This window comes from Pteropus medius, unplaced genomic scaffold (genome assembly GCF_902729225.1).
Source record: "Pteropus medius unplaced genomic scaffold, Ma_sr-lr_union100, whole genome shotgun sequence".
NCBI lineage: Eukaryota > Metazoa > Chordata > Mammalia > Chiroptera > Pteropodidae > Pteropus > Pteropus medius.
This window is the reverse complement of record NW_024356397.1, coordinates 317,423-335,556: the sequence shown is the minus strand read 5'-3', so window position 1 is coordinate 335,556 and position 18,134 is coordinate 317,423. Positions and strand designations below refer to the sequence as shown.

At 40.3% G+C, this 18,134-nt stretch overlaps 1 long non-coding RNA gene across 1 annotated transcript in view; it reads left to right on the top strand.

The window, feature by feature from the left end:
* The window catches only part of LOC120602122 (uncharacterized), a 40,696-nt gene extending 22,833 nt beyond the window's left edge, over positions 1-17,863 (top strand). The window contains exon 3 of the long non-coding RNA XR_005652629.1: positions 17,259-17,863. This is a non-coding gene — a long non-coding RNA (uncharacterized LOC120602122). The remainder of the gene's footprint in view (positions 1-17,258) is intronic.
* The last annotated feature ends 271 nt before the right edge of the window (positions 17,864-18,134 follow it).

Sequence of the window (18,134 nt, the reverse complement as noted above, 5' to 3'; positions counted from 1 at the left end):
GTTTCCCAGCTAATTCTGGTGCACATTTGAAGTTTCAGACTAACCAGCCTCATGCTGTTACCCTTCTTGAAATGACAATCTCCAAAAAAGTCCTTACCTCTGACCCAAGGAGGAGTCAGATCCCGGGACAGGAATCCTAGAAGTCCTTGGACATCCCTCTCTACCCTTGCTCTCCTTGCTATGACAGAGGCGAGAGATGAGGTCTGAAAGATGGAGGGCCTTGAACGCATGGTCAAGGAGTCTGGATTTTATCCTATGGGTAATAGATGGTCATTAAAGACTTGGGCAGAGACGTGGCATGAACTTCAAGAGATTCCTGAGGCATTAATGATCACAGAGGATAGACTGTAGTAGAGATGAAGACCAAAGAGAATGGGTGAAATTGCAGAAATGTTGGTGAGAAGGAATGAGATGCTCCAAATCTATATTTTCTTTCTAATAAAATAAGCACTTATGCTGTTATGTCCTTTTGGTCTTCATCTCTCATTCCCATGTTGATATCGTCTAGAATTTTTGTTCTATAGTGGCATAGATTTAGTTCTGTGGTATTCTTTTTCATTTTCTTTAGTCTTTTAGACAATTATTCAATGATTTTCATTTTTCTAAGTGGAAGCTTTTGTGGTGAAACTTTCAAAGTGTGGTTTTATTTACCAGTAGCATTTAAATGATAAAATCATCTTTAAGAAACATGAATGTTGAATTTTCACCAAATTTCTTTGCAGAATTTTTGGAATATAAACATATAGTTTTCCTTTATTGATCACTGGTATGTATAATTATATTCATACATTTCTTACTATTGAAACTATTCTTTTGCTCCTGGTATGGACTCAACCTACTGCTAGATTTGATTCCTAATATTTCATTTAGGATTTTGCCTCAGTTTGTAAATAAGAGAGGTTGATCAATATTTTCTTTTTTTTTAGTAGACATGGATTTTTAAATCAATATTCTGCTTGCTTTGTTTTTGTATTTGTGAGGTTTCCTCCTCTCCTTGTGCTTTTGAACAGTTTAAATTGAACTAGGTTCCTTCAAGGGATGGTGGAATTCACTTGCAAAATCCTCTGGGCCTGGCGCTTTTTTGTGTGATAGCTTTTGATATTTTCTATTTATTTTATAGTAATTTGTCTGTTTATGTAGTTGAGCTCTTTAGCGGTCAGTATTCTAGGATATTTTTCTAGAGAATTATCCATTTCACTTAGGTTTAATCACTTTATTTGCACATATTGAAGCAAAATAATTCTTTAATTGTTCGAGTTTCCTTTTTGTCTTCGTTATGTCCTCTTCTCATGTTTTAGTCTGGTTTTTCTCTTCCCCAACCCCCACCTCTTTGTTATTGTTGTTGCCGCTGTTGTTAGATAGTGCTTTACCTATTTTTTTCCCCAAATAATTAGCCCTTGGATTTTTTTAAAGTTTAGGTTCTATAATTTTCTCTTTTCCATTTAATTAATTTCTGATTTTTCTTTTATGAATTTCTTCTTTCTGCTTTCATTAGATTTAGTTTGTTCTTTAAGTTTTTAAGTTGGTCATTTAACTTATTTTTACTTTTTCTTTGATGAATGTTAATATTTAAGGCTTTGGAATTTCCTATGAACACTGTTTTAGTTGTATCTCAAATTTTGATATGCAGTACTTTTATTATTGTTACATTCTAGATATTCAGTAATTTTGGTTTTATTTTCCTCTTTAATTCAACAGTTGTTTAAGAGGGTTATAAATTCCCAGATGGATGTGATTTTTTTTGAGGGGGTTATCTAGTTCTGATCTTAATAACTAGTTTTATTGTTTGTGATTGAAGAATGTCCACTGGCATTATTTCTACATTTTAGAGTTTATTAAAACATTGGTTAAGAGTACAGACTCTGGAGCCAGACTCCCTTGGTTCAAATCTTGGTTTTGACTTTATTTATGACTTCTCTGCATCTCAAATTTCATCATAAGGTTGCTATAAGGACTAAAAAAGTCAAAATCTGTAAAGTGCTTAGAGTAGTGCCTGGCAGATTTAAAGGTTTTATGGAAGTCATTATTTTTACTGTGATGATTGTCATTATATACTTTTTGATGCTTTTTGTATCATTTTTTGCAGTGAAGCAATATTCTCTCTTTCCAAGAGTATTAAATTAGCTCTATCTTACTGTTTAAATTACTTGGATACATACTCTATAGCCATACTTTCCTGGTCTACTTAATCCTTATGGACTGAGGTGAGTTAGATTCTCTTCAACTACTAATCTTGTATTTCCTAAAGTTTTGGTGCTCTTTTATAAGGAACAGAAATATTCGTGTCTGTTAAATTTTTTATTTTGAATTGGAAACTTTATTTGTATACTCTTCCTTGTCTCATTCAATGTGTCTTCACAAAAATAAATGTTATTCGATATTAAGATTAATGTTCTACTTTTTAAAATTTGCCCATGTGCTTTTGCCCATCCTTTGACTTTCAATCTTTCTGAGTTATTTTTCTTTTCTATTGAATTTCATGTAATTCCTACAAACAAGGATATTCTCATCTTAACTTTGATATAACCATGAAAATCAGGAAATTATCATTTGATTCACTATTGATATCTTATTACCATCAAAAACACAGGCCCCATTTAGATGTTGCCAGTTGGCCAATAATATCCCTTATTTTTTTAAATTTTTTATTTTTTTAATGTCCCTTATGACAGAAGGACCCAATCCAAGATTATGCATAGCATTTGGTTGTCACAGTTTCTCAGTCTTTCCTTGATTTTCAGGGCATTTCCACTTTTGAAGATGACGGGCCAGTTGTTTAAGAGGGTTATAAATTCCCTAATTTGGGTTCATCTGATTTTTCCTCATGACTAGTTTCAGGTTCTTCATTTTTGTGAGGAAGATCAAGAAGTGACATGCATTCTTCACATTATATTCTATCAGGTGGTATATAATTTTGATTTGTCCCACTTTTGTGATGTTAACTTTGATGACTGATTAAGGTGATGTATGCCAGTTTTCTCCACTGTGGAGTTATTCTTTTCCTCTTTGTAATTAATAGATAGTTTATGGGAAGGTACTTGAGACCATGAAAATATCTTGTTCCTCACCAAACTTTTACCGATTAGTTTTAGTTTTAATTGATGTTTCTTGGCTGAATTATTTATTTCTGTGATGGTTGCCAAATAGTGGTTTTCTAGTTCACTCATTCTTTCTACATTCATTAGCTGCCATTCTGCTGTAAGGAATACATTTTTCACTTCTCTATTTATTTATTCATTTACTTTTATCATTTATGGACTTATGACTTCCTATTGAATCAATAAATTATAATCCTGCTACTATAATAATAATAATAATAATAATAATTATTATTATTATTATTGTAATGTTTTTCTTTTACTATGAACTTGATTAGTCTGAGACAATTTCACAGTGATGGGATTAAATGAGCCTTCTGTCAGTTTCTTTTGAAATGTCTCCATCATTCTTCAAGCATGTTTTTACTTTCTGGCACAATCAAGTATTCCAGGCTCATCATGTACTTTCCTTGCCCTAGTTCTTATGTCAACCATAGGCCCTCTGTTCTCTGAGTGGTATTTGAAATGAAGATAAAGGCTCTAGGTTTGCTAATTGTTCTTGGTGCTGCTTCCAGGCCCTCGCATTGGTTAAAACTAGGGAATATATGTTTGCGTGTCTGTATGTACATATGTATGTAGGTATGTATGTGTGTTCACACAAATAAATAATACATCTAGATGTATTTCTACATCTGTTTATATGTATTGAAAACCACGGTTCTCACTGTTACCTCTAGTTCCAGTCCAACATAGAATTCCAGCTCAGTCAACTTGCATCGTGTAGATCCCCTTCTTACCCTGCGTGGGGTGTGCTCTGACACCCCACGCCAGACTACTACTTCCCCCCACTGTAACCCTGGGCTGACACCCTCTTCATTTCTCATTAGTTCCAATACCCTGCTCCAGCTTTCCAGCAATGTCCACCCTCTGCCCAAGTGGAGGCTTACCTTGCTAGCTCTACCTACTGGCTTTTGCACTGAATTATTCAGAGAGAAAGGTAGGCATGCCAGCAAACAGGAAGGAAGACAATATGAATCAGTTATTTCATTACCGATATATCTTTTAATCCATTGTTTATAGTTTAGTTTTGCCATCCAATCTGAGAATATTGTGCTTTTAATACATGAATTTATGTATTTTTACTTATTTATATTGATGCAGGACAGGGCAAATTACCCCTGCACTGAGAGAGAAAGAGTTCTTGACTGAGCACAGGAAAGAATTCAAGGACACGCCAGAGTTAGAGTCAAAAAGAAAGTTTATTAGAGAAAGGCTAAGGCTCCACAGACAGAGCTCAGAGACAAAGAGTGAAAGAGCCTCAGAGGAACAGAGACAATAGAAGGACAGAGAAAGTGAGAGAGATGGAGAAAAGACCAAGACAGAAAAAGCAAAGACAAGAAACAAGGACAAAAAGCATAGACAAAAAAGCCCCTGAGCGGTTTGGGAATTCAGTTTATACATCATTCTTAGTTTCTCTGAATTATAGTTTAAAGACTTTGTTTACCCATATGGTGTGAAAGGTAAGAATATGTAGTAAGAAAGGCCTGCTGGCAATTCCCAGCCTTTGATCTATAGGTTCCCCATGGTTTTAACCATAAAGAATGAGTGATTGTGTTTATTTTGTGTAGGGCCCAACTTAAAGACTCTGTTTTTCTGTTTTCCCTTCCAGGTATGGGTAAATGGTTTGTTAGTAATCTCAGCAGAAATCTTTCTTTGTTCTGTAGATTTCCTCATGGTCTGTCTATAGGGCTGATCAGCACATGGCAGTCTCTGAATATAGCTTGATTTAAGTTTTAGTTCTCTTGCCTCCTCCTTACGTTACTATGAAAAGTGTGTTTGATACTAGGTTGATCTTAACGCTATCTTTCCATTTTAACAATTTTTATTATTTATGTTTTGCTATATGATCTGTGTTTCTTTTTTCTTTTTTTCTGTACAGTTCTTCTGATAATATAAAAGATGTATAGTTTTTTTATAGTCCTATCGGTTATTGTTATAATCATAACTTCAAATGATGTACTCAATTCTTTATTATTTAGTGTTGGTTTCCTCTACTAGCAATGATTAAAATAGTATAATTCCACTTTCTCCTTTCTCCCTTCCCTACTCTTCGCCATCTAATTTTCATGGATTATAGTATTAATTCTTCTAAAGATTTCCTTTATTACCTTTATTGTAATACCTTACAAGTAATACCTTTATTACTTGACTTAGCAGGTGAAAATAGTTTTTGATACTTCGACTATAAAAGTTGTGCAAGTCAGCTTGCTTATATTAACTCCCACTCTCTCTTCTATCCCTATCATTAGCGTTTTGATCTTTGGTTACATTTTCATAGTTTATAACATTTACCTTCTCCTTTGCAGCCATAACTCCTCAGCAATTTTAGCTTTTGTATTGCATTAAAATGGATTTAGCACTCACAACTAATCCTTTTACCGCATTTTCTCCATTTATCTCTGGGCTAGCTAGAGTTTATTGACTAATAGTTTTTTTGAAAAGGGTTCATAGGAATGAAGTTCCCTGAATTCTTGCATGCTGGAAATATTTATCTTTTGCTTAGATCTCATTTTTCTTCTCCCAGAGGACTTTGTAAAGATTTTTCCAGTCTTTTGGTGTTGAAGTCTGAAGCCAGCCTAATTTTTTTTTTCTCAGTAGGTGCGCTGATAGTTTTGCTTGAATGTCCAGTGATTCTTTCTTTTTTTAAAAAATTATTTTAAATTAAAGTTGACATACAATATTATATTAGCTTCAGGTGTACAACATAGTGATTAGAAATTTATGTACCTTACAAAGTGATCACGGCAATTCTAGTAACTATCATTGTGCATAGTTATTACAATATTATTGACTATATTCTCTACATTACATTACATTCCCATGACTTATTGTATAACAGGAAGTTCGTACTTTTTAATCATCTTACCCTTTTCCAATGATTCTTTCTTTATCTTTGGTGATAAGAAACTTCATTAAGCCAGTTTTCAGCATTGATCTTTGAATCAGTTTTTTTCTCCCAATCTGTAGATTCAAGTTTTTATTATTAATTTTAGTTTTTAATTGTGAATGCACTTAACACAGTTCATTAGTGTTAAGTGCATTCACGTTGTAGCACAACCAATTGCCAGAACTTCATCATCTTGCAAAACCGAAAGTCTATACCAATTAAACTACAACTTTCTGTTTCCCCTTACCCCCAGCCAGGTTCAAATTTTCTTTTATTTTTAGGAAACACTGTCTTCATTTCTGTTTTTCTTTTCTAGGTGTTCAATTTTCTTTTTTAGGGGCAGTTGTTATATGTATGGTGGATCTAGTTATGAACAAGGTGTTCTTGATTTTGTTCCTCTGAGTATATTGTGTACTTTAGAGAAGTTGTGCTTTGCTAGCTCTACCCATGATCTGTCATTATGAGGCACTGTGCCAGCATACTCCCTCAATTTGTTCCAGTTTCACTGAACTGGCCAGAAGTTCTTCATAGAAAGTGTTATTTGTAAGTGTCATAGTAAGTGCTTTTTCCTTTTTATCTAAAATGGGATTTACATATCCGTATTTATTTTCATTGATGTCAATCAATTTAATTGGTTTCGGAGATAAGAAGTTGGTAAATGTATCTTTACTCCTCCTCCTTACATTTGGAATTATGTTATTGAGTGTTTTTCCCCATTAATTTGTATATAATTTATTTAGATTATCACTCATATCTGAACATCAAACTTCCATAACCCCAGAAAGCAGGAAAACAACCACAAACCCAGAAATAAGCCTATTTTTTAATTGAACAATTATTTTTTGTCATTTCACGAAATTTGGGGTGAGAAGGGAGGTGGAAAGCTGTGCTTGGCTTTCCATCTGGACAGATGTGTTTGTATGTGTCTTGAGCGGTTCATTCCACAGACCTCTCTCTGCCCCCCACCCCTCTAAACCAAAGTAACATGTTAGAGTGGACGACCCACAAGGGGGAGCTGTCTGCCCCTTTTTTTCTTTAGCCTATCTAGGTTCTTCGGATTGCTGCCATTGTCTGTAGGGGCTGAAAGAGATTTTATCTGGGCTGAAGTTTCCTTTGAAATAGGATCTGGGGAAGCTGTTTCTCTTTTGCAGGCTTTGTCATGATAACTATGCCTCCATAAGCACCGATGTTTGGATATGAGATGGTTGAAGTTTTCTCCCTTTGAGGAGGGAGAACCTGGAATGTGTTGGGGTGCTGGAAGGCAGTTATAAAGGAAGCCTGTGTGGGTACCTTCAGTGGGGAGGATGGGAGAAATGTAGCGTGTAGGTATAGGCCTGAGTGGATGGTGCCTACATGAATCTCTGTCTTTCAATACACAGACCATTTGTTAAACATCTATTACCCATTGAATATTAGGGATACTGAGATAGATCTCACATAGACTTGTTCATAAAGAGTTACCCACCTGGTAAAGAGGTAGCACACATTAAAAAAAATACATCCTGAGAATAGAGAGGATGGAGACATTAATTTCACAGATGGAGAATGAAGAGGTGGATGAAACTGATGAATTCATTCAACATTCAATTGATATTTATTGAGTGCTTACTATGTTCCAGGCAATGTTTTAGGAACTGTAGATACATCAGTGAAGAAAGCAGAAATCTCTGTCCTCATGGTGCTTACATTCTAGTGAAGAAAACTGATAAATAAGTAAATTATATAATATATTAGACAGTGAGAAATGCTACAAGGTAGGTTCTAGAGATCTGCTATACAACATAATGGCTATAGGTAATAATATGATGTTGTACACTTAAAATTGTTAAGAGGGTAGATGCTAAGATGCTAAGTGTTCTTTAGACATACATGCAGAGCAAGGGGATACAAGAAATCTTTTGGAAGTGCTGGATATGTTTATTACTTTGTGGTGCTGATATCATGGGTATACATATGTGTCCAAGCTCACCAAAATGTTTACATTAAATGTTTCCAATTTTTTACATATTACATACACTTCAAAAAAGCTGGGGGGAAAAAAAGAAATACTAAAGAGAAAAATAAAGTAGGGAATATGTGGGGGAGTTGCGATTTTAGTCAGGTTGGCCAGAAAAGGCTTCTCTCAGAAAGTGGCATTTGAGCAAAGATCTGAAGGAAGGGAGGGAGTGAGCCATGTAGATTATATGGCAAATGTTACTATATATCTTTTGCAATTATTTAAACCTTGAATAAAAACTTTAGATGCCAACTTTAAGATGTGTAAAGGGGTACTCAGTTAAAAAAATTATTTAAAAAAGGAATCCTCATACACTGCTGGTAGGACTGAAAATTGGTACAGCCACTATGGAAAACAGTATGCAGGTTCCTCAAAAAACTAAGAATTGCTCTACCATATGATCCAGCAATCCCTCTATTGGGTATTTACCTCAAAGACTTGAAAACATATATCCAAAAAGATATTTGCATACCAATGTTCATAGCAGCATTATTCACAGTGGCCAAAACATGGAAGCAACCAAAGTGTCCTATGATAGATGATTGGATAAAGAAGCTGTGGTCCATATATACAATGGAATATTACTCAGCCATAAGAAGAGATGAAATACTGCCATTTGTGACAACATGGATGGACCTCGAGATAATCATGCTAAGCAAAATAAGCCAGACAGAAAAAGTTGAAAACCACATGATATCACTTACTTATACGTGGAATATAAACCTAAAAGCAACAAATGAACAGGACAAACAGAGACTCATGGACATGGATAATAGACTAGTGATTACCAGAAGGTAGTGGGGGTGGGGGAAGGAGGAAGTAGAGGGGGTAAAAGGGGTCAAATAGATGATGACAGAAAGAAATGTAACTATGGGTGGTGAACACACAATGCAATATATATATTGCTTTACTGTTGAATTGTACACCTGAAACTTACTGGATTTCATTAACCAATGTCACTATAAAAACAATAAATTAAAAAAAAATTATTTTAGCACAAACTATCAGAAAGAGAAATTGATTAAATAATCTCATTTACAGTAGCATCAAAGAGAATAAAGTACTTGAGAATAAATTAAACCAAGGAGGTAAAAGATCTGTGCATTGAAAACTATAAGACATATATCAATATAATGGAATATTATTGAAGCATGAGGAAAAAGGAAATAGTGCTATTTGCAACAACATGGATAGACCTTGAGGGCATTATGCTAAATGAAATAAGTCTGAGAGAGAAAGACAAATACTATGATTTCACTTATATGTGGAGTCTAAAAAAAACCTGCACTCATGGAAACAGAGAGAGTAGATTAGTGGTTGCCAGGGCCTGGGAGGTGGGGGAAATGGATGATAGTGGTCAAAAGATGTGAACTTCCGGTTATAAGATGAAGTCAGTAGCCCGATGAGAGAATGAATGTGGGGACGGGGGTGTGTATTAGTTTCCTAGAGCTGCTGTAACAAACTACCATAAACTGGATGACTTAAAACAACATAAATTTATTGTCTTACAGTTCTGGAGGCTAGAAGTTTGAATTCAAGGTGTTAACAGGCCATGCTCCCTCTGAAACCTGTAGGGAAGAACCTTCCTTGCCTCTTCTAGTTTCTGGTGTCTGCTGTCAGTCCTTGGCATTCCTTGTCTTATAGAGGCATCTCTCCAGTCCGTGTTTCCATTGTCACATGGCCATCTAGCCTTGTGTGTCTTTACATCATCTTCCCTTATTGTGTCTCTCTGTCTACATTTCTCTCTTCTTATAAGGACAATGTAGCAACACCTTAACTAATTACATCTGCAATGACCCAGTTTCCAAATAAGGTCACATTCTTTGGTACCAGGGTTAGGACTTAAACAGATCTTTTTGAGAGGACACAATTCAACCCATAAAATGGTGGCAGTCTATTTAAGTGTGAAGTGCCTTGTTTACCTGGTGTTTATTATAATTGCTGCTCAGAGGGGACCCATTCCTGAAGATCTCCCTTTATTTCCTTGGCAGTGGTAGGAGGAGTGAGTAAGAAGATGTATTTCCTCATTAATTTAAGACAGGATCTAGATTGAATGTCCTCCAATCCGAAGATAGAAGAGGAGGGAATCGGAAGGGGTAGGAGGAAAGACAGTTTAGCATCAAGGACTCTGAGTGTTAGAGAGCAGACACACCACTCTCTCTGGGCTTGGAGAGAGGTGATGGTTCTCTTCCTCTACAGGCATTAGTGCTCCTCCTCTCTTCACCTGTTTGCTAAGTGTGGTCCTAGACTGTGGTAGAGGAAAAGATGGGATGTAGAATAATTACATGGATAATTGTAATGGATTCAATTGGCCTTTTTAGTCAAGTGCCAGCTATCATTGCAGTGGCTCATTATTTTACTGACCTGATCTAATTTGCCATTCACTTTGGCTCAGTGTGGAAATTATGAATGGAAGGCAGGGGAGAAGCATTTTTAATAATGGCACAAGAGAAAGGTTTTTATTGCAAGGGCTCAAGCTTTGACTGTTTTCAGGATGATAAATCCCAGCTCTTTGAAGGTTGATTTAATTTTTGGAAATGCTCAAATATCACTAGGAGCCCTGTGTAAAAAAATATGGAGGCAGATCAGAACTAGAGTGGCATTTGGACTAGAAGGAGGCCCAGCACATGGTGGCAGTGGCTCAGTGTGACTAGATGCAGTGTCTTTAAAGCCGGCTGTGACTGGCTCAGGGCCTGGGCTCCAGGCAGGACTTTTCTCCCTCTCTTCTCCAGGGCCCACCCTACAGAGCACAGGCACACAGCAAGTTGAATGCTTTCAGTTTAATCACTCTGGGCCACAAACATGTTTGAGGTGTTAAGCCTAAAGGTCGATTCTTTTCAGCTTCTCAAACCTCAATATTTCTTGGATAAACTTTTTTCCTCAGTGTTTCTATAATGTTAGCTCCACCTAGAAGAAAGCAGAGATGAAAATGAGGTTTGAATGGCCCCAGGCACCATCCATTCTACCCAATTCTATTTTATGCTTTCCAACCTCCGTGACCCCTGGGCGCCTGACACAGAAGTCAGAGGGAGGGAAGTTAGATTCACCAGAGGCTGAAGGACCTGCCCTCTCTCCCAACCTGGGTAGTGGAGAGAGGAAGAGAAAAAAGCAGGCTCTGCAGTGGGAAGGCTGGGGATAGGACTCGAGGGGTGTCTCATATCAGACAACCATGTAGTTTGAATGTAGATGAGAAATTGGAGCTATTTGAAGGTAGAAAATGAGAGAAGCTTCAATGCAGAGGGATTTAGGCAGGTCCAGGTCTCCTGTGTAAGGTGGAATTGGGGCACATCCTTGCCCACCTTCTACCTGTGGATGGTGGGTGGTTAGTATTCTTGCTCTCATAAGGCCTTGAGATGCACTTACTTTCAATACGTTGTTTTCCATCTTGAATTTTTTCACTCACTTTCTTTTCCACTTCTTCAAAGGCCTTTCCTGCTGCTGAGAGACCTTTATCTATTATGGATTCTAGTTTGAGAGCAGAAGAATCACATCAGCAGAAAAACCACAGAATTTAAAGAGGAACGCCCCCCACCCCCCCACCCCGTCCCTCCTCCTTCCCCCATCATCCCCACCTGCCCCGCCCAAACCCACATTATCCCTGTACAAATTCCTAAGTCAGGAAGTTTTGCTGACCGGCACAGCTTCTCCCTCATAGGAAGGTAGGTGAGCCAGAAAAGAAACCATGTAGGGTGCAGGCAGCAAAATCCACTATTGCAGAGACTCTGTGTGGGTGCAGTATGTACCCCATTTGTGCCTTTGTGTTCAGGGGAATGAATGTCTGCTTCTTCTGGGCTTGTCTCTGCCGGTGGAGGTATCATGTAGACCTGCCGCCAGAGACTTCCCTAGGTTGTTATCTTGTATAGAGAGAGAGACTTACTCAGAGGCGAATTGGGTCTGGCTGGCTGAGCTGCTACGAGTGTCTCTTGGAGTGAAGCTGTGGGCTCTTGAACTTCAGATACAAACATACCAATTTGTTGATTTTAGCAAAGTCAAAGTATTTTTTCCTTAGGAAGGGGTGGTAGGGCCTCAGATATCTGGTAAGTGCTAGGTGCCAAGATACAGAAGTGATATGGCCTAAACCTTCCCACTTAAGGGAGATCGGATTTCTACACAGTATGGGACCATCATGGGCTGAATATTTGTGTCCCCACCAAATTTATATGTTGAATCCTAACTTCCAATGGGATGGTATTAGGAGGTAGTAATTAGGGCATGAGGTAGAGATCTTGTGAATGGGATTAGTGCCCTTGTAGACGGGGACCCCAGAAAGACCCTCCCTGTCTTTCTGCCATGAGAGGATACAACGAAAAATTGGCAGTCTGCGACCTGGAAGAGGGTCCTTACCAGAACCCAACCATCCTGGCACCCTGGTCTCGGACTCGTACTTTCCAAAACTGTTAGAAATATGTTTCTGTTGTTTAAGGCAGTCTATGGTTATTTTTGGTAGCAGCCCGAATGGACTAAGACAGCACCTCTTGGAAGATGGACAGGATTGAGCACTTCTCATGGGCAGGGCTGGGATGGGATTGGGGCTGGGATGTGGGGGATCAGGAATTACAGCAGAGAGAAGCTGGGTCTTGAAGGCAGGATTTTGATAGTGAGAATCTTCTAAAGGGGCTTCCTTGGGGTCAAGAAGAGCTCAGGGGAAGGCATGTGCGGGACGGATGTATGGAATGGAAAAATGCTCAATTTATTGGACGTAGGTGGTACATAAAGGAGAGGCAGGGGAAAAAAGGTTGGACATGGGGTCTGAAGCCAGATAGTGGGCACCTTGCTAGGGAGCTGGGAGTTATGAGAGGTGTTTGTGAGTGAAGGTATTAATACTGTGTGGGACATTTCCCTTATTGTTAAATCTCATCTTTTTCTCTCTTTTATTCACAACAAGACTTTCCCCCATTCTTCCCACTGACCTTGCCTGCCTGGGTTCTCTCATTTTGTCCTTGCCCTTGCCCCACCCCAACCCATGCTCTTCCAATTACCACCAAGAGCAGGACCCAGATCCCCTGCCCTTGGATTCCTCTCCTAGCTTCTACTGACACCCGAGCTGTTCAACCTTCCCCTGAGAGTAGGGACCAGTGGGGAAGAGGGACTCACCGTTTATAGGGTTCTGGGCAGGACTGATCTCTGTGGGGGAGAGATGACAGTGAGGACAAAACCTGATCTGCAGTGAGCCTCCCTCCCTCCCATCCCCAGTCCTGAGCTCTCAGGAACATCTGTGGACGCAGGGGGATGCATTTCTCTGCTGATTGAACGCATCCTTCCACCACACCAGGATGTTCCTTCTGATGTTTAACTCCTCCTGCAGTTTTTTTGAAGCAGGTTCTCCTCAGAAAAGTGTAACACTCCTGTGAAAACTACCCTCCTCCTGACTTGCCTCTGGCCTATGAGAGAGCCTGAACACTGAGCCAGGGAGCTGGCCATGGTCTATGGTGGTGGAGGGGAACAGTGCAGGGGCCACTGGGCCACACCCGAGTGATTTATGGGCGGATCCCAGCCTTCGTTCCCCTTATTCTTCCAACCCAATGTCTATGCCAGGCTGTCTGCTAAGTGAAGGGGGTTCAGTGATGAGGAAGGTGGACAAGACCCTGCCCAGACAGAGCTTATGTTCTATTACATAATTCTTTAGTTACCAGTGTGATGGTGCTAGAAGGACAAGTACAGCACCATGAGACAAGGGCAGGTGGGGTCTAATTTATCCTACATAATTTTTTTTCACTTACAGTTGACATTCAATATTATTTTGTGATACCGTGAGACAAGGGCAGATGGGGTCTAATTTATCCTACATAATTTTTTTTCACTTACAGTTGATATTCAATATTATTTTGTATTTTTTACAGATGTATAGCATAGGGTTAGACATCGATTTTTTTTGAGGAAGGCTTTTTTGAGGAATTCATACCTAAACTGGGATTTGACAGATGAGATAGCATTGGTCAGGTGACATTCAGAGCTGGCTGGGCAAGGGAACAAACAGACTGAGAGAGGAAAAGCATTCTAAGCAGAGGGAAGAGAAAGAGAGAAGTTTCCAGCGTTTGAGGAACAGCAAGGTTGTCTTGGCCTGAATAGTGCTTTTTTGCAATTGGAAAAGCATCTGGAGAGACAGCCATGGGCAGGGTGAGTTGCCTGGCAAGTGGAACGTGGACTAGGCTTCAGCCCTCACCATCTCCTGCCTGACATCCTCGTGCAGGAAACAAATTGCCCAGCTATATATGGTGGCCTGGAGGCCCTGAAAGAAGGCCAGTGTGGCTGGAACGTTGGGTAAAGGAGAGTGTGTGAAGAGATGAGCCAGGAGAGCAGGCAGGGCCCTAGCAGTGCGATAAAGAGGCCACCTATGGAGAATTGGGTGCAGGAGTCACTTGCAGAGGCAGGAGGATCCAGGACAGCACTGGGAGAGAAAGAGAAAAATGGGGCTAAAAAAGACAGGGGCTAAGGCTACCTTGCACTGTGGGGGCTCTGGCAGGTGCAGGGGGAGGGACATACTCACGGGCAGAGACGAGGGCCCCAGCCAGAGCTGTCAGAAGGAGGACAGCCGTGAATCTCATGATCGAGGATGAGAAGTCGGTATAACTGCAGAATCTTCAGAGTGTCCAGAATACAGTGCTAGGATGGCTGGGGCCTTTTAAGGATAACAAGGGCCAATGGGAATCAAGTTTGGAGGGGTGTGACTTCCAGGTCCTCCTCCGCTTCTTCCTGATTGTCACCTGTTAAGTCAACGTGGATTAGCTGGGGCTGGTTGATACTTGGCATCCTTGCCTGAAGAATCTTTCCCTGTTAACTTCCAGCCATCTCTTTGCTCTCTCCTTCCTTCTCCACCCCACCCACTCTCTACGTTCACATCTCTGGGATCTCAGGGACTGGAGGCAGAGCAGGTTGGGTTTGGGGAGATTCTGGAATGTGTCTGTTGAGGGTACGGGTAGGACTCTTAGTCCTGGCATCTCTCCAGAAGGAGGTTAGGGGCTTAGGAGATCACATTGCCCAACTCCATAGGATTCAGTAGAGGGGCTTGAAGATTTCTGCAGGCTAAGTGAGTCCCATTACCTAGGGAGGCCACACTTAGGACAGTTGGGGGCCGATTTCATGGCTCCTTTCTCCTCTTGAGGGGATGGCTTTGAAGGCGTATGTGCCTTCTCAGGAGTTGACTCCTATTCTTGAAGTTATCTTCTCTCCAGAAGGAACTCCTCCAGCCCCACATAGGCCTCTGTCACTCTGTCTTCAGGCCCAACCAATGGGACCCCACACTCCAAAAGGATCTCCTGGTTAAAGGAAGATGGTAGTTCACTGAAGTTGAAACTTGGTTCTCCCTTCAAGCAGGGAGCTGATCCATGGTGTTAACAATCCAGAACAACAGATAATTCTCTTTAACTTGGAATTGCTGCCTCCTCTGAGCTGGGACTCAAGAGGCCTGGATTTTGAGTTCTGGCTTTGACATATGCATAAGAGAATGTACTGTCATATACTGAAAAATTTTAGGATTTTCATTTCTCACCTAGGAGTTATGGTTCCTAACCTGTCTAAGGACAGTGGTAGGTAGAGGTTAAGTGAGATAACATATGGTAAAGCGTTTTATAGACAATACACTTCTATGGAGTTATGAGGGGAATCTTGAGCTTTGCAGAGGTTTCATCTTTCTGGGTAGGTTTGATTTTTTTCAGGCTGGTGCTAAATGCCAAATTGAACGGGGCTGAGGAGAAACAGGAGCCAACTGAGGGGTTGATGGGTGGAGAATAGTATGCTAGATACCAATTTGTGAGTCTCCATTTGCTGGATGTTTGTTCCCACCAGGCCCCAGGTGGTCATGCAGGCTTCTCTGCCTCATGGCTGCTCTGAAGATTGGTGTGGAAAGGGAATATCAGGGAATTTTTGACATAAGGACATTTTGGGTGCCTGGGTTCAGAGCATTAATATCTTCAGGAGATAAAGGGGGAAAAATGAATGGGGTGGGACATTGCAGGCACAAGGAGTGAGTCTTTTCAGGCCATTTCACTCATCTTTAACCTCCAGGTAAGGCGACCATTACATTCAGGCAGCTGATCTGCTGCAGATATGGGCTGTGAGACCTGGGTTAAAGCAATGGCTCCCCTACCAGCTCTCTGTGTGGTTTGATATTTGAGATTTATCTGGCATCTAATGGTGACCAGTGAAGAAGAGGAATGTATTTGATTAACACAGGAATGGGACCTGGCAATTGACTTCCACCTGAGGGTCTGGGTCTGGGAGCCTTGAAAGTAATGGTGACCTTAATTGGATGCGGGGCGGGGGTAGGGGGGCTGAGGGACAGGAGAAAGTTTTAACTGCATGAGTGCCTTGCAAGGTGTGTGTACGTGTGTGTGTCCATGTGTATGTTATAGGAGGAGAAGCTTGGGCCCTAGATCCCAATCAGTCTAGTGAGCACGTTAAAAAAAGCCAACAGAAGCAAACTGATATTTGCACAAGTTTTTTCTAAGAGGAAATTAGAACTTTGGCATCAGCCTTTGAGCTGTCATGGAGCAGGGTCTTTCCAAATGTCACTGCTCATTCGTTTTCCTTTCCCAATCCTCTCGTTGGCCTCAGGGATTAAAGAGACAGGTATTGACATAGACGAAGGTGAGGTTAAAGGCAGGGACAATTGTTCTACAGAAAATTTTCATAACTTTGTAACAGAGCCCAGATCCAATGTTACTCCAAATTATAGGGTCTGGGAAAGAATTGGATACATATATAAAAGAAAAGAGACGCGCTCCATGTATCTGGGTGAGGGGCTGTCCTCTATGTTGTCTTGTCTTCTAGGGTACCTGGTCCCCATGATGACTGTCTGTCAGTTTGCCCATCTGTGTCTTTTCTCATGTACAGGTCGTTCTCTGTCCACCCTACTTCCCACCCCTCCCTGCTTCAGATCTGTTCTCTGACCATCTGTGCCCTGGTCTGGAAGGATGACCTTTGTGGGCTTCGTCACCTGGGTTCCTTGCCCTCTAACTTCTGGTTGGATTTGGCCCATGGGAGACACTTGTGGACATCAGAGGATGGGAAGAGGGATTGGTCAAGGCATTTGTTCTCCCTGCTCCCTCCCTGCTTTGGCATGTATGATAGGTAGACTTCTAACAGGGCTCCCAACGATCCCCACTATCTGGTACTCAAGTCTTGAGAAATTTCCTCTGTCTAAGCTTGGGCTGGACCTAGTGATTTGTTTATAACAAATAGAAAATGGCAAAAGTGATGAGATGTCTGTCACTTCCCAGAGCAGGTTATAAAGGTTCTGACTTTTGTCTTGCTTATTCTCTTCCCTCTCTCTCGCTAGATCTTCTCAGCTTCCCAGTGAAGTGAGCTGCCATGGTGTGAGCTGCCCTAAGGAGAGGTCCACTTGGCAAGGAACTGAAGACAGCCCTATCCTGCAGTCATGGAAGAATGGAGGCCCTCAGTTCACCAGTCTATGAGGAACTGAGTCCTATCAACAATCATGGGATTGAACTTGGAAGTGGACCTTTCTGCAGTTGAGGCCTGAGGTGACCACAGCCTCGATGATCCCTTCATTGCAGGCTTGTCAGAGACTCTGAGTGGAGGACTGTGACTGGATTCTTGGCTCACAGCAACTGTGAGATAAGAAATGATGTTATTAACAAAAAAAAGAGATGATGCTATTTGAAGCTGCTAGGTTTTGGAATAATTTGTTATGCAACCAAACATAGTTAATACTGCATGGTGTGGCAATGGCTGTTTTCCTCCATGACTACAGCTCATATTTGGTGGCCTTGGTATCATAGCTCCATCTCCTAAGTAGTCCACCCTACTTCCCACCCCTCCCTGCTTCCCATCCCAGGAAACACCATTTCATCTCTCTGCCACTTCAGTTTTAGGGATGGTAATGGTTTCCTGATAGTATTAGTCCTTACTTGTACCTCTGTAAATATATTTTCTTTTCATTAAAGAATCTCTTTAAAAATCCCTTCTGAGTGTGCTGTTTTCTTTTCTTTTTCTTTTTTTTAATTTATGGCTAATCTAAATTTATTTATTTATTTATCTATCTATCTATTTATTTAATTATTTTAAAATTAAATTTATTGGGTGACATTGATTAATAAAATTATACAAGTTTCAAGTGTACACCTCAATAATATGTCATCTGTATATTGTGTTGTGTTTTCATCACCCAAAGTCAAATCTTCTTCCATCACCA